The sequence below is a fragment of the Nyctereutes procyonoides genome, unplaced genomic scaffold, assembly GCF_905146905.1.
Source record: "Nyctereutes procyonoides isolate TBG_1078 unplaced genomic scaffold, NYPRO_anot_genome, whole genome shotgun sequence".
NCBI classification, from domain to species: domain Eukaryota; kingdom Metazoa; phylum Chordata; class Mammalia; order Carnivora; family Canidae; genus Nyctereutes; species Nyctereutes procyonoides.
In genome coordinates, this window is record NW_026575120.1 from 21,849,067 (window position 1) to 21,858,144 (window position 9,078).

The following is a 9,078-nucleotide window of genomic DNA, read 5'->3' on the forward strand; positions in this document are numbered from 1 at the left end:
TACCCTGCGCCCCTGCCTGGCACCTGAGCAGCACCCTCTTTGCACGGTGTGTCTGTGTCCACATGTCTGCATGGCTGTCCTTCCTGTTGACACACATCACCTCGCTCTCCTTACTCCTATCCATTCCCCCAGATGGGAGGCAAGCCATCCCCCCCAGATGAAGTCACTGTGCCCAGAGCAAAGGGCCGTGGGGAAGGAAGGGCCCCAGAGCCCCAGCACCTGGGCCTGTGTCCTGCCTCACCTAGAGCATGGCTGGTGGGTCCCTGGTGCCCTGTGCCCAGGCAGCCTCATCTGTACTATAAAGACCCTGCCCGTCTCGCAGAGTGACATGAGGGTTGGACACAACCACATACAGGCTCCCAGGACAGTTCACCCACAGAAGGCCCACCCCCAACTCCCGCCCTGTGTATTCTTCTTCAACCTGAGGCCTCCAGACCCATGCAGCCTCACAGACAGTATCACGAGCTCTCCTGAGACAGGTATGGCTCTGGCTAGTCTGGGTAAGAGGGGAGGAGGTGTATGTGGTGGGGAGGCAGTCTTTGTAGACAGAGGGGGGTGCAGAGCTGGGGCAAAAGCCTGGCTCCAGCACAAAGCCACGTGGCCTTGGGCAAGTGACCACACTTCTCTGAGCCCCGAGTCTCCTCTGTCATGTCCGGCTGGGAGTAGCAGTGGCTGGCTCCCAGCAGGGCTGAAAGAATTGCATGAGGGCAGGAAGAAGGCAGAGCTGGTCACAGAGGAAGTAACTCCCACCCCCCCTAGTTTTAGGGTCTCCCCACCCCCTCCCTGTCCTCCTGGGCCTGCCTGGCAGGTGTGTCCATGCCTCTGCCCACAAGCCCTGACTCTGGGCCCATCAGCACAGAGACGGAGGAGGGGTTGCTGTTAGCAGCCAGGGGTCAGCCTCCTGGTTTAGGCCCAGGGCCCTGGGGGGTCCTCTCCATCCTTGCCGAACCTGGGAGCACGATCCGGTCTGACTGACAGGATATTTGAAATGTGAGGAGGCCAGAGCCTTGAAAACTGCACCCCAGCTGCATGTGAGGCTGGCTGGTAGGTGCTGGTCCACATGGGCCCCAGGCACGAGTCCTACCAGCTGAGCAGCAGGTGAGGCCATGTGTCTGAGGTGGCTTGTTGCACAAGAGCATGCTACATGGCCACACCATCTTTTCAAGCCACACCCGTGCAAGTATGGCAGTGTGCCCCCGACCACCGATTGCTACCTGGACCTCTGGTGGACCCCAGACGCTGTGCCAGGTGCTGGACAGGAGGCAGGAGACAGCAGAGCCACGCTGTCTATGCCGTGGGCCTCAGGGCCAAGCCGATGGTTTGGTGGCCGGAGTGGGCAGCACCCTGGAGACTTCTCTACAAGGCTCCCGTCCTGTCGACCACAGGGTCTTAATCGTTACTGAGTGTGGCCTTGCCCTCGGGAGCCTGCTGGCTGCTTCCTCGCAGGGCCCGTACCAGCCATTGCCTCAGTCAGGATTGGGGGTGCTGGAGTGACAGCAGAGCTGATGGCGGTTGGTCACACGACAGGAGTTTGTTTCCATCTCCTGGCACCTAGGCTGCCCAGGCGGGGCTGGGCCCACGGTCTCCAGGGCCCAGGCCTCTTACCCCGCGGCTCATGCTAATCACGTGGCTTTTCCTCCACATTCAGGATGGCTCCGGGGTTCCACATATGGGCCCACAGGGCGAAGGACACAGGCCAAGGCATGCGGAACCTTGCGGGGAGTTCAGAAGCGGCATTTTCTCTCCGACTGGCTAAGCGCTCTCCCCACGACCCCCGGCGGTCTCATCAAGAACTGGGAAATGATGACTTGTGGTTGGCTGCAGGCCTGGCTGAAGACCGGATATTGGGGAACAGCTAACAAACTGCCACAGGTGTCTGTGTGTGTGTGTGGGTTCTCTAGTTCTGTTGTGGTGAAACACACATGATAGCCATTTGCGAGTGTACAACTCGATGGCAGTAGATCTACTCACAACGTCGTGTGCCTGCCAGCCCTGTCTACACAGTCTCCCATCATCCCCAACAGAACCTCTGTCCCATTAAATGAGAACCCTCCCTCGGCCCCTGGGTGCCTACTCTGCCTCTAAGAATCTGCTCCTTTGGGGGGGGGGGCATGGCCCGCGGGCCGGGTCGGCCACCTTGCCCCCAGCAAAAAAAAAAAAAAAAAAAGAATCTGCTCCTTTGGGGTACCGGGGTGGCTGGCTCAGTAGGTGAGCATCTGCCTTTGGCTCAGGGCGTGATCTCGGAGTCCTGGGATAGAGTCTCACATGGGGCTCCCTGCAGACAGCCTGCTTCTCCCTCTGTGTCTGTCTCTCATGAATGAATAAATAAATTGTTAAAAAAAAAATCTGCTCCTTCCAGGTCTGTTCGGGTGCTTTCTAAACTCCCCCTAGTTCCCAGTGTAGAGGTGGATACAGGGAATGGAGCTACACCCCAGGGTGCCCATCCACCTTTCTTTTCTCTGTTACCCGCATTAGCTTTTCTAAATGGAGCCCAGATAAGCCAGTCCCCATTAGGAGGGCCCCGGAAGCCCAAGGGTTGGGGGGGGCAGTGAAGAGGAGCCCCGGTTCAGGGGACTGAAACCCTGTCATCCCTGGCTAAACATTTCACTCTGAAAAATAAAGCCAGGGTGTCAAAAAACACAACCGCTCTCTCTGCTAAATCTAAAACCAGAAATGTAGGCCGATGTGCTGGCGCTTAGAAATCCTTTCCTCGGGGCAGCCCCGGTGGCTCAGCGGTTTAGTGCTGCCTTTGGCCCAGGACCTGATCCTGGAGACCCGGGAGATCCTGGAGTCCTGTATTGGGCTCCCTGCGTGGAGCCTGCTTCTCCTTCTGCCTGTCTCTCTCTCTCGAATAAATAAATAAAATCTTAAAAAAAAAATCCTTTCCTCAGTTTCACAGGTAAAGAAAACACTGGAGATACCGCCTCGTGCACTCTTGGCAGCTTCCAAAATCCATTGAAGAATCCAGAGTTTTCCAAGCCACCAGGGGAGCCCACGACCTGCCCTACAGCTCCCTGTAGGTTTACAGGTGAATGGGAGGGTCCCCGTGTCTCCCCCCAGAGGCCCTCACCTCCCCCACATCACGAGGCCTGGGAGGCCTTCTATCTTCAAAAAACAAAGTAATTCACTTTTAATGAGCGCTGGTGTTTTCTTTCCCAGTTCTATTTGAGCAGATAATGTGTCTGAGGCCTTCCCGACAGGGTTAAACCACCGTGACCTTCATAATCAGAGAAGAGAAATAAATTATATTTACTCATAAATGTTCCTTGGGCTCCAGTGCCAGCTGCCTCCTAATCACAGGCGGTGTGATACTATTTTGCTTTGACCAGCCTCACTCATAGGTGACAAAGCGCTTTATGATCCCGCCCGCAGGCGGGGAGCCCCGGGGCGCCCAGGCCTTTCCCATCTGGGGTCCAGGGCCTGGGAGGCTGGGGCAGCTGCTGGGCACCCCTGAGAGCCCCGCCCCCCACCCCGGGGCCCTGGGACACGAAGCCTTCTGACCGCCTCCTCGGGCCAGTGGGCGACCTCATTCCCGATGGCCCCCAGGCCCCTGATCCCCGTGGGGAGCGGTGAGATCACAGATTCCTGACCCGCCTCTAGAGATAGCTGCCAGCACACCTTTCCTCAGGCCTAGCTTCAGGTGCAGCAACGAGTGCCCCGGGGTTCCACGGCCCTGGAACTCCAGGTCTTCTATGGGCAGGTGGTCGCAGGCTGGAGCAGAGCAGGGCTCCCCTAGGCCCCAGAAGGCCAGTCTGTCTCTGGGGAGGAACCGCCTGGGGGGAGTCCCTCTGGAAAGCCATGGGTGGCCATGGGGCTCCTCCCTCCGCAGCTCCTACAGCGAGCGGCCCAGACCTGTGGTTCTGGAAAAGACCAGGCTTAGCCCAGACCTGCAGTTCTGGAAAAGACAGGGGTTGGCCCAGACCTGTGGTTCCAGAAAAGATGGGGCTCGGCCCACACCTGTGGTTCTGGAAAACACTGTGCTCGGCCTAGACCTGCGGTTTCGGAAAAGACCAGGCCCACTCAAATTCTTGCACAGAACACACGGCTGTGTCAATAAGACCGACGGTGCACACAGGATGGAATACTCACCTCCAGCTCCCTAAGCCAGTCCTGCATCTCAGGATTCTCCGTGTCACTGTTCTGCATGAATTTACAGGGTGTGGAAGACGGGCCATGTCCCAGGACAGCGGCGCTGGGGCAGACCCGGGGCCTGCAGCCTTCCCCAGGCCCAGCTCCAACTGGGAGGCCTCCGAGGCCTAGTTTCGAGCTGCGGAGCTCACAGGTGCTGAAGTAGAAAAGCAGAGTCTGTCTGCCCTATTAGGTCTGATGTGGAAAGCAGAGGGCACTTTAAAAATCTCATTGTCCATTTGAGTCAAATTGTGCAGGGGTGCTAACGAGGGCTATATGGATTTCACCTGCTGGTCTGGGGCCAGCTTGAAATGCACTTCCTTCACTAATCAAGAGTTTGAGGGTGAGGATAAAATAAATCTCAAATAAACACATTGTATTTTTGATGAGTTAAAGAAGTGTGCTTTATGCCCTAAACACAGGAACTTGATTTTCTGCACAGCAAGCCCTGGAGAAGAACTTCCTACAAATCTGCCTTTGTCATGCAGTGCTTTTGCATCTTGTCCGATAATCATGCCGTCGGGCACATCTGCTCAGAGTCGACTCTTTCTAGGAAATCAGAGATTTGGCCACGCCTGGGCAAGTGAAGTAATAACCACACTAGAAATAACCCCAGCCCTTGGTCCTATGGGGGCGTGCGGGTGCCAGGTACTCCTGTAGCACCTTCTAGGAATGGGTGTGGCTTTCCAAACCTTGGTTTCATCTTGTCCTTTTTTGTAGGCCCTGCTTTGCTTTCCTTTAGGATCATTTTCCCGGAAACAGTAAAAATGTTCTGGATTATCCATCAGCTTTCAAGAAGTGTAAGGTAGGTACTGATACGGACCTTTGGGATGACACTTGAGGCAAACTGGGGACCGAGAAAGAAGAATGACTTTGGAGACCATCCTTGCACTTGGATGAGAAGTGACCAGGTTCTGCTCTTGGCCAACAGGCACCTGCTTGGTCTAGATAGGAACCTACCTGGAGACAGACGGTGCTGGGTCGTAAACTCACAGACCCCACCAGTTAGACGTGCCCTCATTCCTGCCAGTGTCAGCTTGTCAGCTAAACCCATAAGCACACTTTCTACCTCTTTGGCCAAGTTATTGATTAAAACAGGCACAGGGGGCAGCCCAGGTGGCTCAGCGGTTTAGCGCCACCTTCAGCCCAGGGCGTGATCCTGGAGACTCAGGATCGAGTCCCATGTCAGGCTCCCTGCATGGAGCCTGCTTCTCCCTCTGTCTGTTTTTCTCTCTCATGAATAAATAAAATCTTAAAAAAAAAAAAACAAAACAGGCACAGGTGTGGCGATGGGCACCACAGGTGCAGTGACAAGTCCCACCCACTCACCTGTACTTCAGTACCTGAGCCCCAACCTGTCCCTGCAGATTTTAACCAAGACCTTGTCTGAGGCTGCACACTGCCTCCTGGACTTAGGGTGGCCATTCCATCACAGCTTTCTGGGACTCCCCCAGTTTTAGCACCAAGAGAGCTCCATCCTGGGAGCCCCCGATGCCTGGGCACCTAGGACACCTGGTCACCTTTCCTGCTCTGCTCGTGGACAGGAGTCTTCACTCCTGTGTTAAGAAGACATGAGAACAGGATGACCTAATTAGTTGCTAGTGAGCCCATCCTGAGTCCTGCAGAGATCACTGATGTACTTATAGGTGTTCACAAACCCACCTAAACAATCAGCAAAAACATTGACGGCGGGTTGATGTCGTAGGCAATAGTAGTTCCACGATGGGGCAGGTGGGGCGGCTGCTGTGGGGTGATGGTCAGCGGAGGCTGGCCAGGTCTGACACATCTGTCTCTCTACACCTTATGACCGAGTGGCACATGTCTAGTCAGGGTCACAACTGTCTCATTCAAGTGGGATTGCACAGTGTGATGCCTCATCTTTAATAGCTCATGGGCAACATAACAGAAGTGTGCTGATGGTGTAATAAGAAACGCCCCCCCCCCCAAAAAAAAGAAACGCACCCCAAACCTGCACATTGGGCCATGGGGGTGGTCATGCTGGAGTTCCAGGCCATGCGGGGCATTTGCACCCAGGGGCTTCCCATGCCCCTGACAGGCAGAAGGCCATGCCACCAACCTGGAGATGGCAGAACCATGCTCCACTGAGCCCACCCCAGCCTGGCAGCTCCTGCGTGCTGGCGGAGAACACATGCTCTGCACCTGCCACAGCCAATGATGACATCTGAAGACATACGAGTCAGGGGATCGTGTGTCCCTCCAGGCGACTAAAATGGGTAGAGTTTGAGCTTTTCCAGGGCAAGGGGAGAGAGGCAGAGGAAGACTCATTTTGTGTGCTCATTTTTTTTTAAAGTTTATTTTTATTTGCGTACTCTCTACACTCAAACGTGGAGCTCGAACTCACAACCTTGGGGTCAAGAATTGCACACTCGGGCAGCACCGGTGGCTCAGCGGTTTGGTGCCACCTTCGGCCCAAACCGAAGGGTGTGATCCTGGAGACCCAGGATCGAGTCCCACATCTGGCTCCCTGCATGGAGCCTGCTTCTCCCTCTGCCTGTGTCTCTGCCTCTCTCTCTCTCTCTCTCTCTGAGTGAATAAAATCTTAAAAAAAAAAAAAATTGCACATTCTGCTGCCTGAGAGGCCAGGTGTTCCCCTAGGAGAATTCGTTTAAAATAAGAATGGCAGCTAAAAACCTAGGAGTGATGGGATTAGAAACCAGCCATTCCGCACCCCCAAGGCTGCTCAGGTGACCGATGGCCGCCAAAGCCACCAAGTACTGGTGGGGAACAGGAAATCCATGTTTTGCCATCCTTTCCCCTTGTAAAGTGTCCTTGAATTTGGTGATTAATTTCCCTTAATAATGACAAAGGTAACAATGTATCTGTACTGTGGAGAGGTCTGGTGGCCTTGACCTTAGACGGAAGTTGGGACTGGTTGGGGGGGTGTCTCAAGCTGATGGGATTACTTGCCTCGGCGGAGGCGCTGCATTGGTCATTGCCACTGCTCCCAAAGCATTTACCCCGAGGCTCCCCAGGCACATCCAGAATTCCCCGTTAACCCTTGGACAGGACTCCTCAAACTCCCAGCATCATGAACTTTCTCAAGAAACAGAGAGGGAGGTGTTCTGTGCTAAATGAGAGGTGAAAGGACATGTGGTGCTTGGACCTGGTGGTATCCTTGACGCTGGGGAGCCACGGCTCCAGAAAATTCACGTCTGAACAGCCGCAGCAGCATTAGGACTGGGTGGTGCGCTGGTCTCGGAGTGAGGCGCTGGTCTCGGAGTGAGGACAGGCCAGGACCAGAGACGCAGGCCCAGGCGCTAGGAGGTGAATGTCCCCACGTCTGTGTTTTCAAACCACTCCAGCACAGCACGTGGCTGAATACACAGGCCTGTGGACAGACAGAAGGAGAGGAGGCAACCCTGGCAAACACAGAAGGGGAAGAACTCGAACTCACCCTCTTTCTTTGGAAACATTCCTGCCATGACAAAGGAAAGTGAGATGACTGGTCCCTAGTAAGTGACTTCCTAAAAGAAGCATTTTGAAGTGCTCTCACCCACGTTCCCTTTGGCCCAAGCCGCAGCCCGCCCGGGTTTGCCTCTGGCCCTGCCTGGGATGGTGGTCTCCTCTCTGCTGCTCCCCGGTGCCAGGTGGGTTGCCCTGCGGTGGCGGCCGTGGCTGTAGTGAGGTCCTTGCGGGAACACCCAGCACGCTGGGGGCTATCTTAGGGGAGGGGTGAGAAAGTGCTGCCTCGATAACCCGTGAAGGTCAGTGGCCCATACATCCTTGTTTGGACACACTCAAGGTCAAAGCCGCTGGGCTCCCTGGGCCCCGGGGGGCACACACAGCTCATTGTTTCCAAGCCCGCGCAGCCCTCCCTGCTCCTGACATCACCCCTGCTCCCTTGGAGCACTTGAAGCTGGGCCCCATTTCTCTTTCATCATCTTATCGTGCAAACACAATTTTTCATCATTTATCCAGCTGTGCTCAAGATAAACGGCCCCTTCCCGTGAACTCGGCCCCGCAGTGGCCAGCGCCCTCCCGCCAGTGTCAGTGGAGGACGTAGAACCTCCAAGGTGAGAAAAAGGAAAGCTCGGCTCCCTGGGCCAGTGTTACTCCCCCGAGAAAACCCAAGTTCCTTGCCATGTCAGAGATGCCACATCCACGCACACAACACCAGGAGTTGGAAGGGAGCCACGGGGGTGGGGGGAGATGCAAGAGGACACATCCGCAGCTCCCACAGCAGACAGCGCCTGCCGTGCACCTGTGGCCAGCCTGTTGTTAGGACACGGTGACCAGGGTGCCGCATGCGCTCACTGGACACGACAAGGTGACACACACTCTGGCTTTCGGGGCAGAAAAGCCCAACGATGCAAGAGGTCAAGCAAAGGGCAAAGGACGTCAGTGGCCCGGGGGAGGGTATTGTGTAGCGCTCCTGGCCCCGCATCTTGCCACACTGTCAGCCTTCGGTGCAAGAAACAGAAGCTCCTCACTATTTGGGCTGAAGATTAATCCATGAGGGGATCGGGCTGCCAGGACAGGTGGTGGGCAGCTCCTCCTGTGTGACCCAGAGCGGCCTAGCCAAGCTGCTTATGCACATGACCCAGAGAATCCTAGGCAGCAAGGGACTGTAACCTTCCAGCTAGACTGCGGGGAGACCCAGAGAATCCCAGGTGGCAAGGACTGTGGCCTTCCAGGCAGGCCACAGGGTGACCAGGGATGCAGCAGTGGCTTCCTATGCTCTGCCTGCGGGGGAGCTGGTGCAGAGCCCAGCCAACACTGCCTCCACTGCCAGCCAGTTAGCATCGTCACCATGTGCCTCCTGATGTACTCCACTGACAAGGAATGGAAGGTACAACTGGACTGTCAGGAACAGCACCAAAGCCCACATGAAGGGACTCTACGCCAACCTCCCAGCCCATGTTCACGTCCTGATTCCTAAGAATTAGGAAATCCAGTCCTTTAGGGTGAAGGGATGATGTGATGATGCAA